Genomic DNA, 24,210 nt, shown 5'->3' with positions numbered 1-24,210 from the left:
CCCAGTTGTCCAGTTTATTGGAGTATAGTTGTTTATAATATTTTCTTACAGTCCTTTGTATTTTTTGGTGTCAGTTGTTATTTCTCCTGTTTCATTTCTGATTTTATTTATTTGGATCCTTTCTCTTTCTTGATGGGTCTAGTTAAAGGTTTGTCAATATTGTTTATCTTTTCAAAGAACCAGCTTTGGGATTCATTGATCTTTTGTATTTTTTTTTTTAGACTCGATTTCATTTATTTCTGCTCTGATCTTTATTATTTCCCTCATTCTACTCACTTTGGGTTTTGTTTGTTGTTATTTTTCAAGTTTCTTTAAGTATAAAGCTAGATTGTTTATTTGAGCTTTATCTTTTTTTTCTTTTTTTGAGATAGGCCTGTAATTTCCCTCTTAGACTCTTCTGTTTTGCTTCTCCTTCTTAAATTGTTCTGTCTTGATTTCCTGACTTTGTGGTGTGAACTTTTATGGTAGGAGACTGCAGCTTTTTCTTTCTGGATCTGCCTCTGATGATGTCAGATATTGACCCTATCTGATCTTAGGCAGTCTGTTTGAGACTTCCAGGAATCTACTGTCTGTGGCTATCTCCTTCAGCTGTTAACCTAGTCCCTCTGTAGTTAGCAGTCAGGCTTAGGCACCACAGAGTAGGGCAGAGTTTCTTCTGAGGGTGGTGTTATTGTGTCCTTTATGCTGCTGTCACTCAGGAGAATGGTCTGCCTGAGCAAGATGGCTGCTGCCGTATTGGGGAGGAGTCAGCACCAGGGTCCCACCAGCTAGTCTCTCAGTTCTTTACCCAGAACCTCCTTCCCCAGTCTCTCCTCAGGCATCTTTAGCCCACTCTGCCCCTGCTTTTGCTGGAGACCAGGGTAAGTGGCTGCAAATAAAAATTTGTGCGTTGGCCCTTTAAATGGCTCTTTGCATCTCCAGCTGCATGTCTCTGGCAGAGAGCTACCCTGCCACTTTTCACAGCAGGTTGTTATCTGTATACTTTTTGGGCTCTGGTGCTGTAGGCTGGAGATCCCTTCTTATGGTTTAGACCCCGTTCTTGTCAGGGGAATCCAAATGGCCGTTGCAATATCCCTCTGACACTACTGCCCATGGATGCCCAGCCAGCCTTCCTGAGTCTCTACCACATTCCTTACCAGTTGGGTTGTGCTAAGGCTGATTCTTCTGTGTGTCCAAAGTTATAAGGCTCCTCTCTCACTGTTGTTCAGTTGTTTGTTCCAGGTGATTTCTCCACAATTTAGTTGTAATTCCAGAGTGGTCCTTAGAGGAGGTCAGTGTGACTTCCACTCACTCCTCCGCCATCTTGATTTCTTCTGTAATTTCCCTCTTAGGATTGCTTTCCCAATGTCCCACAGATTTTGGATTGTAGTGTCCTCATTTTCATTTGTTTCAAGGTATCTTTTGATTTCTTCCTTGATCTTGTTTTTGATGTATTCATTGTGTAATAACATGTTATTTGGCTTCCATGTCTTTGTGTGTTTTTCAGTTTTCTTCTTGTGATTGATTTCTAGTTTCATAGCAGTGTGGTCAGAGAAGATACTTGATATAATGTAAGCCTTCTTAAATTTACTGAGACTTGTTTTATGCCCTAACATGTGATCTGTCTTAGAAAATGTTCTGCGTGCACTTGAAAAGTATGTATATTCCGCTGCTCTTGGGTGAAATGCTATAAAGATATCAATTAAATTCATTTGATTTAGTGTGTTGTTTAAGGCTGCTGTCTCATTGATTTTCTGTCTAGAGGATCTATCCATTAAAGTCGATAGGGTGTTAAAATCCCTGACTATGACTGTGTTTCTGTCGATCTCTTCCTTTATGTCCATTATGACTTGCTTTACATATTTAGGTGCTTCTATGTTGGGTGTTAAATGTTTATTAGAGTTATATCCTCTTGTTGGGTTGTTACCTTTTTCATTATGTAGTCCCCTCTTTGTCTCTTATTGTAACCTTAGTTTTAAAGTCTATTTTGTCAGATGTAAGTACTGCTACACCAGCTTTTCTTTTCCATTTGCACAAAATATCTTTTCCATCCCTTTACTTTTAGTCTATGTATTTCTTTCAATCTGAGATGGGTCTCTTGGAGTGTATGTGTGTGTGTGTGTGTGTGTGTGTGTGTGTGTGTGTGTGTGTATCTTGTTTTCTTATCCATTCAGCTACCTGTGTCTTCTGGTTGGAGCATTTTAGCCATTTACATTTAAGGTGATCATTGATAGATATGTATTAGTGTTATTTTATTGCTAGACTATTTTCCTTTATTTTTATTTCTCTTTTTCTTCTTCTTAAAGCAAGCTCTCTAACATTTGTTGCAGTACTGGTTTGGTGTTAACAAGCTCCTTTAGCTTTTTCTTGTCCGGGAAGCTCCTTATTTCTTGTTCAATTTTAAATGATAGCCTTGCTGGGTAAAGTAGCCTTTGTTGTAGGTCCTTGCTTTTCATCATCTTGACTACTTCATGCCACTCCCTTCCGGCCGGAGATGTTTCTGTTGTGAAGTCAAATGATGGTCTAATTGGTGCTCCCTTGTAGATAACTACCTGCTTTTCTCTTGTGGCACTTAGGATTCTCTCCTTGTCGTTAAGCCTTGCCATTTTTTGTTTCAACTTGTTTGGGACTCTCTGAGCTTCCTGGACTTGCATGGTTTTTTTTTCTGCACCAGATTAGGGAAATTTTCAGTCATTATTTCTTCAAATTGGTTCTTGATCCCTTGCTTGTTCTCTTCTCTATCTGGTATTCCCCTGATGTGGATGTTGTTACACTTCATGTCATCCAAAATGTTTCTTAAGCTCTCCTCATTTTTTAATTTATTTTTATTTATTATTACAGTTATTTTTGCTACTCTGCCTGGGTGTTTTTTCCTACCTCTCTTCCAAATCACTGATGCAATCAGTGTTATTGTTGTAGGCTGGGGAGTGTATCTTGGGGTTTATATCCCACACTTCTCAGGGAGAACTCCTCGACTGCTGAAATATCCCTCTGGAAACTTCAGCTGCCACCTATATAAACCCAGTCAGCCTTTTCAAGCTTCCTCCACACTCCTTGCCAGTCTTGTTGTGATGAAGTGGTTTCTTCTGTGTGTTTGTGGTCATAAGGCTTCTCTCCAGCTAGTGTTCAGTTGGTTATTCAGGATGGTTTCTCTACAATTTAATTGTAATTCCAGATTGGTCCTCGGAGGAGGTTAATGTAGATTCCACTTACTCCTCCATGATCTTCGAAGAGCTTTTATTGCATGTGAAAACTGCCTAGGTAGTCATGAGGAGCTGGCTGTACTTGAAATAGATGTTCAGTAGATGTGGTCCTGACCAGGAGATCTCGGATTGTCTATCTTTCTCATCCCCCTTTCCATTCTCATTGATCACACTTTAGTTCAAGTTCCAATCTCAATTTAATTTTTCTAGTTTATAAAAGACAATTTTTTTGTAAAGTCTCTTGAATTATTGAAGATTCATTCATTCATTAGCTGTCAAGTAAGTAATATGTGCCTGGCTCTGCACTTAGTGCTGGGTACAGCAGAGCAAAAGAGATGTGATCCTGGTCTGATGAACATTACAATCTATTGGGATAAAAATTTATTCAACACATACAATAATTATAATACTTTGCTAGTATCCCTTTTTTTTTGAATAAAGATTTTCAGTAGGTTTTCACTTTCCACAGGAGAGTACTTATAAAGGCTACCTAGCCAGAAGTTCGAAGTCCTCTAAACCATGGTGCAAGCCTCACTTCCTAGGATTTTTTAATTGTTCTTTCTTCTTCACTTGGACACCATGGACATCAGGTGCCTCTGAAAACTACCTGCACTTTGCTGCCTTTCATACACGGGCCTGACCTTCCCTTCACCTTGTGAGATTGCCCTGTTTCTACCAGGTCCTTGTTCCTTGGTCCTCAAAGGTCCACCTTGAATGCCATGGACTTCACAAAACCTTTTAGAACTTAAAGTGACCCCTTCTTCCTCTTGACCATGCATATCTTTGCATTTACTTAATGGCAACAGTTAGAGTTTTATGGAAACTTTCTTTGACCAGATTGTGAAGGTTGGGAAGGGAGGAATGTCACCTGTAGCAGTCAGGTTGTAGGAGGAAACAGATGGCAGACTTAGATTAGGATAGTTTGCTGAGAGTTTATTTACAGAGAAACCTAATTACAAAGGTTTGGGAAGAGTATAGGGAAACCACAAGAGATACTGAGGGAACCTGGGACTAAACAGTGAAGCTGTCACAATCCCTGGCATGGAGAAATGACGAAATAGAGAGATTTCCAAAACTAGAAAGAAGAAAGTTGTATTAGCAGCAGCCTCAAGAGGTCCAGTGACCTGTTGAAGATGCAGCCAACTTAAAGCAACCTCACAGGCCAGACAGCACTGTAATGTACTGATGCGATATAAATGTGTCAGCCTTTCTCAGACAGAGAGCAGGGTTAAAGGACAGCAAATGTTTCTGGAGGAGAGAAGAGAAGACATCTGGCACAGTGCTGTGCTCATCTTTCAAACTTTTCTATGCCTCACTTGAGCCTGGCATATTTTTGGCTCCAGTAAATAAATGTTTGTGGTACTGTATATTTATGCTTTTAGATTCAGGATAAGTTAAAACATTATGGAAGGTTTCTTATTTTTTTCTTTTAAAAATAATTGTATATTAATTGCTTTCTCCCTAAAGTGGATGAATCAAAGATTTGAGTCATGTATCAATGACAAATCAAATGATTTCTTTGATTTGGGATGTATGAAATATGGATGTGTCTACATCTCTATGTCTGTATATGTACACATACATCCATTATCTCTCTCTGTGGTGACTTAGTCCATGGAGAAGTGGTTGATGTTAAACAAAAAGAGGAGGGAAGTTAGTAGTCATATATATCAAGGGGAGATCTAATATATTTTGAATTAAAGAATAGTGCTAGTAGAAGGCTCATTTGAAAGACTTTTACATTTATACTAAAATTTATGCATCATGTATTTTGAAGATTAGAAGGATTGTAATGGTCTCCACTCAAGGAGGGGTAAACTGATTTGGATAATTAATAATTTTTAATATCTTCTGTGTCAGAGTATATCACATTCTGTCAGTCTTCTTAAATGCATAAGCAACATCACCAGCATAGCTTGAAGTTTAAATGCTGGGGACAGAGGAATAGCAGAAATATTTTTTTACAGATGCCTCATGAGAATTGACTCCAAACATATTGTGAGGCAGTGGCGTGATATGGCTGTGCAGAGATATGGTGGCTCTGGCCTCAAGGCCTTAACCAAGTTTCCATGTGGCAGTGAGCTTGGAAAAAATTTAATGTCACCTCACTCTGTCCTGAGCTGAAAACCAGTCCTCCATGCTCCAAGTGCAAGCAAAGAAGGAGCCTCAACCTCCACCCCCCAAATTTTTAGGACTTTGATTTCAAATCCTAATTAGTTTTACTTGGAACACTAGTTCCAAGCACAGACTTTGGCACTTACAATATGAGTTGACATTGAACTTGCTTTATTTTAGATTTTTAAAAAAGATTTAATTCATGTTAAATTAGGTTTTTCATCTCTTCCTTTGCTATTTGAACGTAAATCTTTAAACAATCCATCAACACGGCCTCTCCGACTTCTGGGATAAGTGTCCATTCTCTCACCCCAGTGACCAATGATTGGTTTTCATGAGCTTCCCAGTTTTCCACTGATGAAAATTTAAGAAGCTTAAATCTTTCCTACAAATTACCAGGTCATTTAAAAATAAATTGGGCTCATTTTAATCTAATTCCTAATGCACAACTGCCTGGGGAGTTATTTTCAGCTTCGTTTGTTGCAGTTTGCAATTATCATGCTTCTTTTAAAGAAAAGAAAAGTAACAAGGCTATATTTTATGTGAATTACCAATGATCTTTCACAGCAGCTCATATTTAAGCTAAGTAATAGGGGGAGTGAAAGGCAGAATGGGTAATGATGCAGACTTGACAAGGTACAGCAAAAAATAGAAATGGTTAAGGGATGTAGCACAGGTGCTAATATTTTACTTCTTTTGAGTCATGAAGATCCTAGGTCTGTACATAATGACAACTGATGCAAATGATTGAAAGGACTCGATAATTTTTCTAAGCCTGCTGATTCTCTGATTCCATGACTCTAAAGCTGCCAGCAAAATTCGATTTTGACTATTCCTGATTTTGAAAAGATGGGGGCTTGTATGCTTGGTTTCTGAAATGAACAGTGTAATTTGACCATTGATTAAACCAGAGGGAATTGCTCAGACTCACAGCACTAAATTACAAATTCAGAATTGATTTCTGATGCTTCCAAGTTCCGTGTGTTATCACAGTGTGGGAATCACAGGAATCATTTTCCCAGCGCAAATGGAAATGTCTATCTCCAATACCCTGTGCAGAGTCATTAGGTTCACTGGTTTAGAAGCACCTGTGAGGTGTAAATCAAAGATTATGGAAATTCAAAGGAAAAAATGATGCTGTTTGGGTTGGGAAGGAGATGGAATACTCTGAGAAGTCTTCATGGCATAGAGGACTTTTGACAGGGAGGTCGATCACTGTTAAAGAGGTGGTGATGTGGGTGCCTTGGACATGTGGATCAACAGTGGTTGCAGAGGGAGGGTAAATGAAATGTTCAGAATTTGGCAGGAAACTGTCTCAGACAGAGGCTAGTGGGCGGTGTGGTCGTGCTGCAGGTCCGCTGGGCCAGATGGCGAATGCTTGACTAAGGCATTTGGATTTCCTGCTCAAGGCTGCAAGGAGCAATTAAACAGTTTGAAAAATACAATTCTGAAACAGTTAAGACAAGCTTGGGAATCACTTTTATTTCTTCAAACCTTTCTGAACAAATAGTATTGTGCTGTTTTGCCACTTTGGCATTTTAATGGCAACTTTTAATTTCCCTCTTCCCCCAATTTAGAGTGAACAGCAGGAGCAGTACTTCTAAAATAATATTGACATATGAGCTAGCTTTCTACAAACATAAAAGAGGACAATTAGCAAACATATGTTTGATTCAAATTTAGATTAAAAACACATGTATTTAAAAGTGGATACCTTTCCATTTGGATGGCAAATGCAATAGCTCATTTTATTTTTTCTTCTAAATATCAAATACTGCTCCCTACGTACAGGAGATGATGATGATCATGATTGACCATAATAATGACAGCCAACAGTCTAAGCATAATCTAAGCACGTGTAATATTACTTTAATTCTCAGAACTCCGTGAGGTAGGTGCCTTTCCTGTTTCACAGACAGAGGGACTGAGGCACAGAGAAGCTGAACAATGTGGCACATGGCTAGCGAGCGGCAGACCTGCTGTTTGACCTGTCATTTTGGCTCCGCAGTCCGTGCTCCTAAACTCTTTTCCAGCTGCTTCTCCTAGTGTGGTAGGGATTCTAACCCAGGCTATGGAAACGGAAACTGAGATGTGAGAAGTACAGTGGCTTCTGTAAGGTCTCCTAGAAGCAGGACAGTGTAGGATTGCTAAATGTACTTTTGTTTAAATACAATAGTTTCTGGAAATGAGTGACATTTCCTATGAATTGCAGCAAGTAGAAATTCTTTTATCTTTAGTGGCCATTACTCATTTGAGAATTTGGCTAACGCTAGATTAAGTAGGAGTTTAGTAGGATGAGTGGATGGTTAGAGAGTGCAGTATATGCAAGTCAGTGGCACATGCCAAGGGGAAGAGCCTCCTTTGATTAAAATTGTAACAAGAGACAGATTTCTAAGAGCCCACCCAGGCCTGGAGTAGGTCATGGAGTAGTGTGACTTTTTCAGAACATAATACCATCATCTATTTTTCTGTCTGTCTTTTTCATTTCTTTGTGACTGGGTTTCTCAGCCTTAGCGCTGTTGGCATGTGTGCCAGATAACCCTTTGTTGTTGGGGCCTATCCTGTGTAGGATTTTAGTTGCATCTCAGTCTCTCCCACTAGATGACAATAGCATCACCCAAGTCCTGCCAATCACACGCACCTCAGACATGGCCAAATGTGACCTTGAGGTGCAACCCATCTCTGGCTGAGACATCCCATTTCTTGCTCTACCTTTAAGCAGGAGGTAGGGACTGGTTCTGCTCTCAGTCATGACTCGTATCTCCCAGGGTACACTGGCTCCTTGGCTAGAACAGAGATTCTTAACTTGGGGTCTGGATCTCTGTTTGTTAACTAGGGTCCACAGACAACTTGAAATTATATAAAAACGTTTTGTGTATGTAGTTTCTTCTCAGAAGAGCCCTTAGTTTTCAAAACATTCTCAAAAGGGTATGTGGCATATTAGATCATTGAAGGTATTCCCCTTGGAGCGGTGCTTTGGGGCACACATCAGAGAATTTTATCTCCAGTAGCCTTGACACACACACCTCTCTTAGGCTAACCTATACTGGTCAGGATGCTAATATTACGCAGATACAGATTCTTAAAGATTAAATCTTGTCCCCAAGGTGGGCCAGGCCTCCTTAAATGAGGACACTGTTGGTAAGGGAACAGTTGGTATTAGGGCATGTTCTCCCTGCCAGAGCAGGGGAAGGCAGACAGACGCTGACCCTCCGAGGGTATAGGCAGGTAGGTGAGTAGGCTGTTGACATACATCATGATGTGAGGATTAGGGACCTTATCTTGGATATTTTTCTCTTGCATTTTCAAAGATTATCTTAGGGAATAAATAGCATTAGTTCCAGGACAGAATCCTGAGCAATGTTTAGAAATGGCTACTGGAAATATTTCATTCTTTTCTTCCCATCACTTGTCTCATCTCTAGACCAAATCCTGAATATCTCAACATAGATGTGGTGGATTTTATATAAACAAGAGGTAGAATGGTGGTATGGGTAAAATGAAATGAGAGCAAGCTCCAGAAGTTGAAAAATGGTAGGAGGTTATAGAGACCTATAGATACCTATTCAGTGTCAGAAGGATTCCTTCTCTCAGAACTTAAAAATGTATGGGATCTCATAGATCAGCATATATATAAAATTTCTGGAGTGGGCAAAGGAATGGTATTGGTTTGCAACCCTGGGAACGCCCTTAGTGAAATATGAAACTGGTCCCTTACTCTGCTTTGTGGAGGGCAAGGAGAGAAGGAAGCATATCCCTCCAAATTGGTAGGTGGCAGGCTTAATAAGCAAGAAACCCTACCTACAAGTCTTGTCTTCGGCAGCCAAAAGATGAGTAGATCTCTGCACATGCCCACCAGAATCTTAAAAGTTAATATAATGGCCTTAACTGGGGCCAGTCACATTCGGTGAAGATGGTCTTAACTTCTTATTCTCTCTAGGCCATGTCTTTTTTTGGAACTGCTCTGGTTATGGGAACTCTGGGAAGCCAACACATTCCAAAGATGGGGGACGGGTTAGGAGTTTCCTATTTTCCAGGTTTAGCTCCCAGGTCAACTGGAGATCATGTCTTCTCAATGATCGTCAACAAAGGGGGACAGGATATTTTACTCTTTTGGCTTGGTTTGCTAGTCCTAGTGATCTAAAGCTCTGATTCTAAAAGTAAGAGCTATTTTCCACTGATGAGTTTCAGGGGTCTTTCCTCAAGTGACACAGAATAATCCATTTATGTAAGTAATTTCTTCAGTTCTTATAATGTAATGTCTTGCATTGTTGTGGTTCTCAATATTTATATATACCAAGGGCTGCTTAATTGTAACCCACTAAATGACTTATAAAAAGTTTATAAACTTAGGCATCTATCTGACCTAGACCTGAGCTAATTGAGACATCATTATCTCTGGGCCATGATGACTGGTTCAGTGAGGTGCATTGGGCCCAGTCAGAGCTGCAGACTCCATAAGGGTTTTGCTAGGACTTCAGGGCAACAGACTTCTGCTCCTCACTCATGTATTCAATGCTGAGAGAATGTAAGGACTGCAGCTGTTGTGAGCCATCTTCCCACTGTGAGGGGAAATCCTGTATAAGATGGGGCCAACTCAGAGGAAAATGGAGAGGAGATAGAGAAATGGTCCTAGGGACCCCCTTTGATTGTCTGTCACCTGCTAAGCATGAAGCAAATCCCACCCTTAATTGCCAGTCATAGAAGCCCATAATTTCTCTTTGTATTCTACCAGTTGGCGTTGACTTTCTGTCATTTACCTCTAAAATATTTCTAATGCCCTGCCACTCTGGCTGATATTATAATCTTGTTACCTTTTAAAATCCAGCAGGTCCTTCCTTCTCTTGAGAAAGAATACATGGCCTTGGGATGAGATAGACCTGGGTTTAAAGCCTGAGTCTTGTACTCATTATTTACGTTACTTAGGGATAGCGATGTAGCCCTGAGAGCCTCAATTTCTTTATTTGTAAAATGGGAATAATCTTATTTCATAGAGTTGTAAACAGCATTAAGTGGAAAGGTTATTAAAATTATTTATTAAAATATTTGTCCCTTTCTTCATTCATTTGACCCTGGGCCTCTAATTTTCCTTTTAATACCCATTTCAATGGACTTATCTCCAAATTAAAAAATAACAGGATAAATAGGTACAATTTTAAAAAATATTCACATTTAAATGATCACATGTAAGCAGTCGCATAGTCTTATATGAGCCTCCAAACAAATTTGTGAGGCTGTGTTAGATTTCCTCACTTTATAGATGAGGAGAGTGAGAGTAAACGTCTGGAGGGCGAGAGTAAACGTCTTGAATCTGTAGCCAGGAAGTACCAGAGCTGGGGCTCAAACCCAGGTATTCATAGAATTCTTTTTTTTTTTTGTATTTACAAAATATTATTTCAAACTTTTTATTGGGAATTTTAAATTTCTAACCAAATTAATTTCACTTGAAACTAAGTCATATGTTAATTCTTGATGCAGTCCAAAGGCAACCACAAGAATTTAAAATGTCACTGGTTCCTACTAGTGTTTCCAGGGTAAAGAGATTACTTCTGGATGAACTTTCATGGGGTCTGGGCCATCTTCTTACTCATTCCTTCCCAAGGAAAAAAATTAAAATAACTGATTAATGCATCTTCATTTAATTAACAGGTAGAGCTATTACAGAATTTTCTGTTTTTAATTTTACTGCTCCACTGCCCTCCCAAAATAAGAAGGAAGAGCAGACCTGTGTGATGGGAAATGACTGAAATAGATTTCCATCGTGCAGATAAGGCAAGTGAAAAAAAAATCCCCCTGAATGACGGAAGTGAGACTGGAAGATCTGAAAGTTAGAATTGTATGTCTCTCTAATGTATTTGAAAACCTCTGGGAGAAGAGCACAAAGGAAGAGCTTATTGCATGTGAAAATTCTGCTGATATGAAGCAGGGAGAAAGGACAAGAAAACTTCCTGTCATTTTTTAAAAATCTCTTTAGAAGATTTTAATTAGAAGCTTTTAATTCTCTTTGTTTGAGTGGATGAGTTAAAGCCCCAGGTGGGATGCAGGGTCTGCAGCATCCAGATCATAGTCTGTCAGGGCCTGTTAGAAGTTAGCAGCAGCCCTTGCTGTTCATGGTTGTTTTTTTTTTTTTTTTTCCTCCCTTCCTCCCAAGATGTAAATTACTCTACAGGATTCTGGAAAAATACCTGACAGGTAGATACAGTATTCTTTAGGATTGTAAAGATCCCATCTTTTCTATAGGACTTTGAAACTCTAAAATTTTTGAGGGCAATTTTCCAGCTCTGTAGTATTATGGAAAAAAAGGCATACATGCGGAATTGTCTGTTGTAGCAGAGACAGGCATATTGAGATAGTAGGTAGGCAGTTTCCCTGGCAACATTATTCACCTGAAAGTCTAATCCTCCACTCATTTTACCAGTCATGTATGATACCATTAGGAGACCTAGAAATGCAGAGTATTAAAGCCTAGAATAACACTGGAAGCATTATTTCCTTTGCTTTAAGATAGAGATTGAGAAATCCAAGAGAATTCACAGCACTCTGCTTATTAATACTTGTAACACCTTCTAATTTATTTCCGATTCTGTTTTAGAAAACCATGGTGTCACACTAGAGTGTGAATCCATAAATAGCAAAGATTTCTATGGCAGACACATTTTCCAATATTTTTAAATCTATGGGCTTTATTCACAAATACTGAGCATTGTCACTTTTTTCTAGCAAAATATGTGCAGCTTGGGGTGGGGGAGGCAACTTATCAATGATTACAGCTTCAAAATATCACCTTAATTTAATATTGGGTTGGCCAAAAAATCCACATAGTTTTTCCCATAAAATAAAAGACGCAGATTTCATTTTTACTAATAACTTTATTGATTTGGGTATTTTGAGTATGTCGGCTATCTCCTGCTATTGGCTTCTAGTGGGTAGAAGCCAGGGGTGCTGCTAAACATTTTCCAATGCATAAGACAGCCCCACAGCAAAGAACTATTTGACCAAAATGTCAATAGCACCAAGAAACTTCACCAACCATGTTTGGTCAGTCACAGCATGTTCTCCACACATTGCACAAATCTTTTTATTTTTTGTATTTCAGTTGTGTTTTTACCTTTCGTGAAATAATAAAGCACAATATGCCAAAAATGTTGTGTATATTCTTCCATCTTCAGTATTAAAATGGCTACACAAAAATGTACCAATTTTGATAAGTTTTTTAAAAAAGTGCATAGTGATATGACAGCTGTCACAGTACAATCTAAAATTGTTTTGAACACAATTTAAAGGCAACTAAGTACTAGAGCCATTGTACCGAAAAAAAACTAAACAAACTTTTTGGCCAACCCAATATTTAATATTTAATAAATTATCACTCAGTTCCATCTCTCTGGGCTGGTCATATCAAGAATTTGCAAGTTTGAAAACATGAGGCCCACCTCTCTTTTTTCTTTTAAATCGGTGACTTTATTTAAAATTTGGTCTGATATTTTGATGCATTATTTCTTATAAATCTTGGTTGGCAAGCAAGGTTAGGGCTGTTGTTAATTCTGGTCTGAATTTGTATTTGAGGAGTGCCTTACAAATTTGCAGGCAACTTTCCTGGCCATGTAATTACCAGGTCATGGTAGTATATTTCTATTTGTATGACTTAATAATTAGCACCTTTGAGTACAGAGGTTAACTGTGGGTTCCAAGGCTTCATGTAGGTCTCTTTTATACAAGTTGCAGAAGGTTGTCAAATTTAAGAAAAATATCCTGTACCAATGAAGGCTACTTTTTGAGAAGAGAAGTTGGCATTCATATATTTTCTGGAAAGGCTGTGTTGAAAGTCATTTTAGGAAGACCATGGACTATGTTCCCTAGATATTGAGGATTTAAGCACATCCTTTCCCTGTTGTTTCCTTGGTAACTGACAAACCCAGGGCCAGAAAGAATCAGAGTTTTTATAGACAGTGTTCCTCTGCTGGCTTGTGTCTGACTCCTGGATTTGATGTGGACACCAGTTCTCTCTCTGTAGCATGTCTGTACTAAATTCCATTTGGTTGAGTGGATGAGTTAAAACACCAGATAAAAGGCAGACTCAGCAGCTTCCAGATCACAGCCTAAGGGGATTTCTTTGAAGTTACCAGACTTTACTGGTCCTGTTGCTTTCTCCTGTCCTCCTACTCTATACATGCAAGCTAATCTGTAGGGTTCTGGGAGAGTGGATATAAAGGTTTGTGTGGATCGTGAAGAGTCTACCTTCTCTACAGGACTTTGCAAGTATAAAATTTTTGAGGGAAACATTTTATTTGAATAATGATGGTGTTCTCAGGTCTGATCCAAAACTCCTACTGAGGCAATTGATGGATATGTCATTATGCAGGACTTGGTTTTTGACATCATAAAGTAATATGGAACACAATCCTTATTCTTAGTGTGCTGGTCATCAAGGGGTGGCAGCAGGGACATTCCAAGAACTGAGGTCAGTGCTAGCCACTGGTGAGTTTGATGTCAGTTGTATGGAACAAAAAGGACATGGAGGGAATAGTGGGAAATATGGCTGGTAAGTTAGGTTGGGCCAAGTTTCAGAAGGCCTTAAATGAAGGATAAGAGGTTAGACACCCATTTCTTCAGGTAAGGGGAGCTTTGGGAGGTTTGATACAAAATACAAGTCCAACTGATATTTAAGGAAGCTATATGAGGTTAGGGGGACTACCTCCTTTTGTGTTCACCTTGCATAGAGCCTGGGATCCAGTAGAAATATGAAGATTAGGTGAATATGTGAATAAATGAGTTAAACTGTATTGTGCTCTTCTAAATATCCAGGATGAGATGGGAACTTGGGTTCGTGTGCAGGCAACTGGAATGGAATCGCCAGGGACACATATGAGAAACAGGGATTGGTGATTAGATGTGGAAGGGAAGGGAAGGAAAAAGAGGGACAAAGGAATGAATGAATGAATGGAGTCTAAGGTTGAGGATGAGATTAGGAGATTTTATTGTTCCATTTGAAAGAAATGGAGACTTTTGGAAGAAGAACATATTTGGGTTTAGATATGTGACCTTTGAGTTGAAGACTCAGTTGGTAGGCTGGCTAGATAGGACTGGTGGTCAGGCAATGACCTTGCCTGACTGTGGGGCTCTCTGAAGAGTGGTACTGGTTGAAGTAGGGAGGTTGTAGTCTACACAATTGACTTATATTTATGGTTCTTGTGGCAACATTCCACCGTAGTAGGAGCAAGATAAATGTGTAAGAGCAATATGGCCAATGTGGGTTGAAGAGGTGTCCAAATATGCATAAACCAGAGAGAAGAAAAATGCAACAATGTCCCTTCCCCCTTTGGACTACATAGGCACTAGTTTTTCAGGGCAAAATTAGGGGAAGAAAGTCAAATCTCATACATCTGATTTTTAATCCCAGTACTTCCATTTCCTGTGTTTTCTGAGAGGCAGTGTGGCCTAATGATTAAAGGCTTGAATTTCAGAACTGGAACATCTGCATGCACATCCTGGCCCCAGCACTTACTGTCTGTGGGACTTTGAGCAAATAACTTAAAGTCTTTGTGTCTCCATTTTTTCATCTGTTAAATTGGGATAACAATAGAACCTTCCACACTGGGTATAGGATGAATTGGGTTAATATAAATAAAACAGCTTTCTAAATACTGGTTAGTAGCAGGGTTCCTCTCTATTTAGGAGAATCAATAGTTTGAATGACGTTTAACATCTAGAGGACTCAGTATTCTGATCTGTAAAGATAGAGTAGGTAAACCTAAAACAAATACTCTTCCCTCTCTTTCAAGAGTGATAGATGTTGCATTCTAAGTAGGCTCTGGCCTTTACTTTGTATGTTTACTTGGGATTCTTCATGTCTTTTCAGACCTTATCATTTGACAATCCATTTCTTTTCCCCAGACTCACTGCTGAGAAGCCAATATCCAGATGAAACAGACTTTTGACACCTGTAACGTGAACCCCTAGTCTCTAGTGTGTTAGATTTGTTCAGCTGCAACTCACAGGAAAAAAAAAATCAAGCATACATTAAAAAGTGAATTTGGGGCTCATGCAGCTGAGAAGTCTGGGGTCGTTTTAGCTCCTGGTGTGGCTTGATCTGGAGCTCAAATGCTGTCATTGGGGGTTCATCTTCCTTGCTCTCTATTTCCTGCATATCTCTTCTCTCTGTGGGCTTCAGAAAAATATACTCTATGTTCACCAGTTCAAGAAAGGAATCTGAACTCGTTCTGCTTTAGTGATAAGCCCCACTCCTTGATCATTTATATTATCCAGAGTAGTGATATGCTGTGATTGTCCAGACCTGGGTCATGTGCCACTCTAGTGTCCAGGAGCCTGGCCTATAAGCAAAGCCAGATGAGGGCTTTGGGCAGCCTGGAAGGATATCTACTAAAATACATCATACCCACTCAGCTATCTACACGTGCAGGCTGGAAATGTTTCCCTCCTGATAGCTGGCTGCAGAAACCATAGCAACATTGTTTTTTCACTCTTCCTGTGAGAAAAAATATGCAGTATCTTCTAAAATGCAGTGCACCAACAATAGTGAAAGGCAACCAGATTGCGGTTCGAGCTGGGCCCTGGGGATTGGGTGTCCAGGAATATTTGAAGAATTGGGGCTTGTTGAGGCCACTTTAACTTTCCTCTGCTCATCTCCCATATGTTGACAGTAGATTGCTTTTCTGAACAACTCTGGGCACCTTGAAGATCAACAAATTAATGTTCTTGGCTACTTTAATATCCTTATGTCTGAGGGATTAAATACTTCCCAACAGTGCTTTCCTTTGCATTCTTTCATGGATAATTCCCAAAAAGGGATGGTTCTATTTTAATTCTAAGAAATCAAAGCTGTTCTGTTCACCTCATTTTTTTCTTTTCTTCTACTTTTTAAAATACACTATACATTTAGGCAGTGTTAATGTTAGTAATATTACATAACTTTGAGCACATGGTTCAGGTCGCTGGAAACCCTCCTCAGTTCCATTCTTTGTTCTAGATTTCAGATCCTCCGTGTCTGATGTATTATTCACTATATGATTCTCATGAACAAGATGCATTATTTACCAGGTTGTGGGATTTCTAAAATTCCACAAGCTTTCTTATAAATTTGTAAATAGCATGCTGAGCTAGTCTCGGTTGCTGAGTCAGGCCGGCTTGCACTGACATCAAGATATATGAACTTCTTTATTCTCTGGATATTTTGTTTTCAATTTTTGCATATTCTGGCAAGAGAAGCTTTGATGCTCTGTATGTTAATATGGCCTATCAATTCTATCCCTCTGTAATTTACAGAATTTATAGAATCAGTGGTATTCAACAATAGGTGTCATAAGCTAATCCAAGGACCATATGTGTGCGTGTGCATGTTCGAGTGTGGTACCTATAATTTGTTGGGTTGAACCCGATTTCTAGAAGAGCATACAAGGATTTATTTACCACTAGGGGGCAGTAGGATGATGCATTTTTGCATTTCTTGTAAAAAGATTGGTTCTAGAACTTTATTTTTTAATCATCATCTGAGGATATTTTTATTGATTTCAGAGAGAGAGGAAGGGAAGGAGAGAAGGACAGACATCAACGTGAGAAAGAAACATCTATTTGTTGCCTCCCGTACACATCCTGATCGGGGATCAAACCCGTAGCCTAAGAATGTGCCCTGACTAGGGATTGACCCTGCAGCCTTCTAGTGTGGGGAACAGTGCTCCAACCAACCAAGCCACTGGGCCAGGGTGGTTCTAGAACTTTAAAAAAAAAAAGGCTTGCATTCTTTGTCCCTGGACTGTGATGGGGCTAAGGCATGCTGAGATGTTAGTGCTCATGCTAATTCCAGTAATACTTTAGGTTTCTGTACCTAGTAGTGTGTTGGTAAGTGTTTATGAATAAGCTTGCTGGGAGAAAAGCCCTGATTTGTAGTATTTCTGTAGTGTAAATATTCTCATCATGGGTGATTTCAAGCTACTGATTTGATGTCATCACGTGTGGAGTTGGGAAGACATGTGCAGAATCAGAATATATAAACCAGCTTCAGCGTATCATGATGGGCTTTGGTCTCTCTCATTCAAAGTCTATACTGTTAGTTTTGTTTACAGATGTTCCTATCTTATGTCTTCTTTAACAGTCTAAAAGCCAGAGAACACATGCCTGATACTTTTTGTCTCTCCACACTGCACCCAGCACAATGCTTTAGACATTTTAACTTTTTAAATGAAAACCTTTTATTGAAGAATAATATACATACAAAGTATACAAATTGTCAATGGATTATCAATCAAATAAAAATGAATTTTCAGAATTAGTGTAGCCAGCCCCTAGATCAAGAAATGGTGTATTACCAGCATCCTAGAAGCCCCCATGTACCTCCTTCTGTTATTAAACTGCTGTTGTCCTGAGTTCTAACTCCACAGATTAATTTTATGTATTTCTGAAATTTCACATAAATGAATCCATATAGTATGTAGTATTTTATGTCTGGCTTCTTTCCATCATGTTATGGGATTCATTCATTTGGTTGCAGATAGTTGTACAGTAATCCATTGCATGACTATAGTGCAGTTTCTTATGCATTCTACTGTGGTTGATGATTTGAATTGTTTCTGGTTTGGGGCTATTAAGAATAGGGTTATTCATGGACATGGACAACAGAGTGGGAATTGACTGTGGGAGTGGGGAGTGGGGGTGGGATGGGTGGAAAGGGGCAAAGGGGGAAAAATTGAGACAACTGTAATAGAATAAACATGATTTAAAAAATAAAAAAGAATAAAAAAAGAATAGGGTTACTATGTTCATTCAAGTGTGTGTCTATGATGAATAAAAGTACATAGTTTTGTTGGGAATAGGCACAGGTGAACTGGTAGACAATCTGATATGCAAGTGTCATGAAGTTATAGATCTTCAAGACATCCTGGAGTTCCCAAATGGATAAATTTTTGTGGGACCACAGTTAGACTGAGGTGGGGGAGGATGGCTTTATGTTGACACTCGAGATTTGTCTCCAGCTATAAATTTGGAAAGAAAAGCCCATTAGGCAGGCGGAACATGGGTGGGGACTGCACTGATGAAATGGTGATTGTTCAGGGTGGCACCTCATATCCAGAAAACGCAAGATGATAAGTGGACTTTGGTGGAACATGGCTTTGAGGAGTCAAGGAAGTGTCAATAACTGGTTATTTAGGCAGATAAAAGATTAGAACCAGGGAACACATTCTTGAACTCAGATAAACATTTATTGTCTACCTACTATGCACCAGCTACTATCCTAGGTGCTGGTGATACTATAGTGGTTAAAACATAATTATGCTTTTAAGGACATTATACCCTAGTTACAGGGAGAGAGAAGCAGCCAGGCAACTACTGTTTAGACAGGTGGTGAGTACTTTGATGAGAGTACCACAAAGTGCTCTGGGAGAACAGAGGAAGTGGGTGCCATAACCCAGCCCAGGCTGGGGTAGGGAGTGGGCAAGGGGAAGGGTTCAGTGGGAAGAGGTATGAAGGTGAGTTCTGTAGGAGATTGTATAACATGTGAATTCAGATGGAGAGAATAAATGGGATGGAGAGGGTTTTTCAGGCTGAGGGAATAGCATGAGTGTTGGACCCGTGGTAGGGACGGCATAGTGGAGTAGGGAAATGGGAGATGATCTGCAGTGTGGCTGCAGCCTGATGTAGACAGGGTGGGCAGGGAGGGTGACCAGAGAAGAGACTGGCGTGGAATTTAGAGTCAGACCTAACTCTAGAGATTTGGTGCTCTGTTCTAAAAGACGTGGCAAGCTATTTAAATTTTTAAACAAAGTTGGCCAATCATTCTCCATGGAGCAGGTAATCAAGGCAGGGCCTGTTCCTCTCAAGGAAGAATCTTGAACCTAGGAATAAGGTTGCAGCCCACTTATGAGAACTGAGGTCAGTGATTATTGCTATTGTAATTGTGTCCTGATAAACTAACTCTCTGGTGGGAAAACAGGAGAAGTAGGGAACTCTGATTTATAGTGTTTGCTGATTTCCATGGTGTAAATATTTCTGTCTAGCTTGCAAAAATCTTGAAAACTTAACATCTGGGTCTTGAGCACCTGTATCAGTCTACTTCAGCACCATGACTGTGCTATGTGTACTCAGTTACAAAGCTCCTGAACATTGCATTGGAGATCTTAACCAGTAGCTTTCACTCTTCACTGTGCATCATCTCCTGGGATGCTCATTAAAGCATAGATCGATGAGCCCAACGCCAGGGTTTATGATTCAGTAGGTCTGGAGTAGGGCCTGAGAGTTTGTATTACTAACAAGTTACCAGGTGATAAAATGCTGTAGGTCTGGAGCCATGCTTTGTGAACCACTGTCTTTAAATCACCCCTTCATGGCTATCCCTGGATGAGATTGTTCCCAGATTCTTATGGAGGGGCTGGGCCATAGAAAATTGCTCCCCTTGTGTGGCGAAGAGGAAGATGAGACAGAGATGCATGCCAGTCATGATAGAGAAGACACTAAAGGCAGCCTGATGATGTAAGAGGGATCAGAATTTGTATTCAGAAGATCCGGATTGAGTATTGCCTTTGCCATATAAATGTGGGTGTGTTATCCAAACTAAATTATAGGTTATTCTCCCATTTTCAGAATTGGGACTCAGGTATCATTCATCTCATAGACTGGTTGTGATAATCATGTGAAACAAATGAAACAAATTGTCAGCTATTATATATTATTACAAACTGTAACCACAAACGACTGTACAAGTGTTAGCTCTTGTTTTTAGACATGATCATGTGGGAAGCTGAAGCTCAGAGAGGTTAAAATGATTATAGAGCTAGAGATGAGGCATGCTGATTTTCAGTTTTGAGTGCTTTCTCTTTTTTGAATGGTTTTCAAATATTTCTTTTAGCCTTTCTTCAAATGAATCCTAAGGAGGAAGGACAGCATTGGAAATGAGGAAAGAGGAGCTACTCCTACTAAAGCAGGAGAAAATAACATGCACTGGACACCTGAGGCAATGCCATGAACGATGAGGTGCCAAAGTCCAGGGCAAAAACCCAAACAGTTGCCTGCTGTTTTCTGGAGGCACCTTCTGTAGGTGGTGGCAATGGGCGGGGTCACTTGGCAGGAACTTGGATGGCTTTAGGGTAAGGTCAGCACCAGTGGGTCTCACAATGGCAACACACAACATCACCTGAGGAAGCTTTGACAAAATCCTCATGCCTGGGCTACTTCCCATGCCAATTACATCAGAATATCTGGGGTGTGAGTTGGTCACCTGTACTTTTACATTCCCTGGATGATTCCATTATGTGGCCCAGGTTGATAACCAGGTGTATTCCAGTGGTTCTCACTGTGTGCTCCCTGGAGCAGCAGCATCAGCATTGCTGAAACTTGTTAGAAATGCAATTTCTCAGACCCCACCTGAGTCTCTGCATCAGAAACTCTAGGGTCAATGCCAGAAATCTGTGTTTTAAGCAGTTTTGCTGGTAATTCTGATGCCTGATAATTTGAGAGTCATAGTTCAAGAGCAGACAAGCTCTTGATAATGGTGGGTAGACATGCCCATAAATGTTGACTGTCATTCCATCACCTGAGGAGCAGTTCCAGACTACACCCCTTGAGATTCTGGTAGGCTGTTCCTTAGAAGGTTCTCTTCTCAGTGTGAACTACTGGCCCAAAGAGCCATGGGACTTATTGGGCTATATCTTGTCTCTTGTTCTTTTGGGGAAGAAAACAGAGAAGACCATTTGTGAGCATCATGAGGATTGGCCTCTGTCTTTCTCCTTCAGTTCAGAAGTTTCCTCAATATGAACCTGGGATTTTAGCAGTTACAGGCCTGGCAGGGCCATGCTCCAGGTTTTCCTGCAGCCAGAGGTCAGCGGTGAGCTCTATGACTGACTTAACCTGGAGACCCAGATGGCTGGCTCTTAGTGTTCTCCAGATTGCCTAGGTGTTTTTTGTTTGTTTTCTTTTCGAAGGGGTGAGATTGAAGTAATACATATATTATGATTTTTGATTTTTTCTCAGTGTAACTAGAATTGCCATGAGGAGATTAGAAAATGAGGGAGATCATGCTTGCTAACTGGAGGGAAGATAGGAACAGGTCTAGATTTGAATGAGTTGAAGGAAGCATCAGGGGAGAAGTAGAAAGTTGAAAGCAGGTGACTCTAGAGAGACGGACACCTGATAGGAGCCTTCAGTGAATGGTTAGAGCTGGGAGCAGGGGAATAATTGTGCTCACCTTATTCATCCAGCCCTCTTTATCTCCTGCTGGGCCTCCCATTGGCTGAATCCCAGGAAAATCTGGAAACAAGAGAGCCTGTTGATGTATCTATGAATCAATCTCGGGGGCACACTGCAGGTAAAGACAGGGCGGAATGGGTTCTAGATGGGCATATGGGAGAGATCCCGTAAGCTCCTTCTCTGTCTCCTCATATCCCTTATAGCCTGCACTTCAGATTTGGCAATTACACATGCTCTTATTCGTGGTCTCTCTTATATAATTACTGTTTATTATTATTTAACTCTTCTATGTTGCTTAACATTTTAGGTATTAATGACCCCTTTTCCTAGCAGTATGATAAACTGATAGTGGATAGTGAACTTGTCTTATATATTTTTCTGTAACTGTAACTGAGCTTAGCCTAGCAGTTACTATAAAGTGGGCATTCCAAAAAAATTTGTTGATCGCACAAAATTTTTTTAAAAAAGTATTTATTTCTTGAGTGGTTTTCCATGAGCCATCAACCCCAAACGTACAAAGACTGTATTTATTTAATGCTAGATGCAGCCTGGTATACTTTAATGCAAACTGGACCTTATTTAGAGTCCCTTAGAGATGGAATGAACTGTTTAGAGGGCATCTGTCCAAACTCTATGGCATGAATTCTTTTTATAACATCCCTGATGTATTATTACCAGCAGGGGCTTTAAATGCCTCTAATAACAGGGACCCCATGAAGCAGTGTTCATTCATTCAGTAGCTGTGATAAGCAGAAAGTTCTTTTTCAGGCCAACCTCTTAGTGAGTCATTTACCTCTAGGCCCCGGCAATTGCTGATCTGTTGTCTGTCATACCTTTGTCTTTTCTAGAATGCTGCGTAAATGAAATCAAGTGTAGTATGTAAAATTTTTGAGATTGGCTTCTTTCACTCAGTATGATGCTTTTGAGGGTGAGCCAAGTTGTTGAGACTCAGTGGTTTGTTATTTTTTAGATTTTATTTATTTTTAGAGAGAGGGAGAGGGAGGGAGAAAGAGAGGGAGAGAAATAGAGGTGCAAGACAAACATCAGTTGGTTGCTTCTTGCATGCCCTGAACTGGGGACCTGGCCCACAGTCCAGACATGCGCCCTGACTGGGAATCGAACCAATGGCCTTTAGGTTTGCGGGACAATGCCCAACCCACTGAGCCACACCAGCCAGGGTGATAGTCTATTCTTTTTTATTGCTGTACAGTATTCTAACACATGCCGCTATTTGTTTATCTATTCATCCATCGAAGGACATTTGGGTTTTTTCTAGTTTTTGGCAATTATCATCCATATCTGAGGCCAAGCAGGGTAAGGACAGAGAGGAAAAGAGCCACGTATATTCACCCCACCCACTGGGATGACGGATTCTCTGATTAGGAGAGGAAGGCTTTCCCTCTTCAGAGTGTTAGGTTCTTGAGTGCCTCTTGGTGCTGCCGTTGCAGCTGCCTTTGTGACTGTGAAAGTGTTTGGGTGCTGCAGCACAGAGAACAGAAAAGAGAAAAACCACAGTGATTACTCTTACTTTCTCTGAGTGTCAGGTGACCCTTTGCCTCGTCCGGAGTGCCTTCTGTCAGCACCGATGCCAAATTCAGATTCCAGGCCAGAGGACACCAGGGGGAAAAATGGAAAACTCCCCACTGGTTTGGTGGTACTTCATATTCTGGCCTTCTCCCCCAGTTCTCCTGTCACTGTTTTCTTTTCAGAGTCTGCAAGTAGCCAGCTGACCCATTCATTCTGTCCAGGTTTTACAGCTTCGTTCAGTGGGAGAGAGAAGGTGGAGTGTGCTTGCTTACTCCTTCTTACCTGAAGCCAGATCATTCTTTGAGTTTTTAATATCAAGTATTATATGTTTATTACTAGTTTAATTTTTTTAAAAACCTGATGATTTAAAAAATAATTTCTTTATATTTGTGATTTTTTTCTTTAAATGGATATGAATGCGTATTTTATTTCAGTGTCTGATATTTCACTGTCTGAAATCTTTGTGAGTGTGTATCTGCTTATTTTTTGTATATTTTAAAATGAATCTATTTTAAGAATACACTTCTTAAAATATTGCCAGTGGGGATTCTTCAAAGCCTGGGATGAAAATGGATTATCCCAAGAATGAATTTTATTTGCTTCTGCCAAATGTTTCGGTCTGCTGTCAGAATGGGACCAATTTAAACTAAATGCTTAGCTTGAGGTTTTGCGGGCCCCCCATGTAGTGTGTGAATTCAGGCAGCGAGCTCACATGAAGGCTAGCCTGTGGGTTACAGATTCTGGGCATTTGTTTTTTCTTTCTCTCAGTGTCAACATTCCAGCAAGGCAACCTTCCTTTAGTCCCCTGGTGGAGAGCACAATTTTTCTAATACACCATTTTCTGAAAGTATAGTTGTTTTGGCTCCTAGTTTTATGGGGCAGGTCCAACCTGAGACCTTAGGTGTCCCTGAACTTAGTCTTTGGTCTTTTGAACTTGGCAGACACATGAAAACCAATGCTCAATTTCAGTAGATTTAATAGCTGTCCTAAAGGCAAAAGCTGACTTCAGTGTTCTACCTATCTTCATTGAGGTTTTGTCCTCAGTATTCCTTATTTTCTCATTCAGTCATCTTTGTGTTTAAGAAGATTTAAAAGTGTTTACCAGCATTTGGTTATTTTCAGGGGGAGGGTCATTTGGGTGATTTGTTCACCCAGTTCCTAGCAATGGAATATTCTCTCTATGACACCATGT

This window comes from Pteronotus mesoamericanus, unplaced genomic scaffold (assembly GCF_021234165.1).
Source record: "Pteronotus mesoamericanus isolate MK-2021 breed Mesoamerican mustached bat unplaced genomic scaffold, CSHL_Meso_final scaffold_54, whole genome shotgun sequence".
In the NCBI taxonomy this organism is placed as follows: Eukaryota; Metazoa; Chordata; class Mammalia; order Chiroptera; family Mormoopidae; genus Pteronotus; species Pteronotus mesoamericanus.
This window is presented reverse-complemented; position numbering follows the sequence as displayed.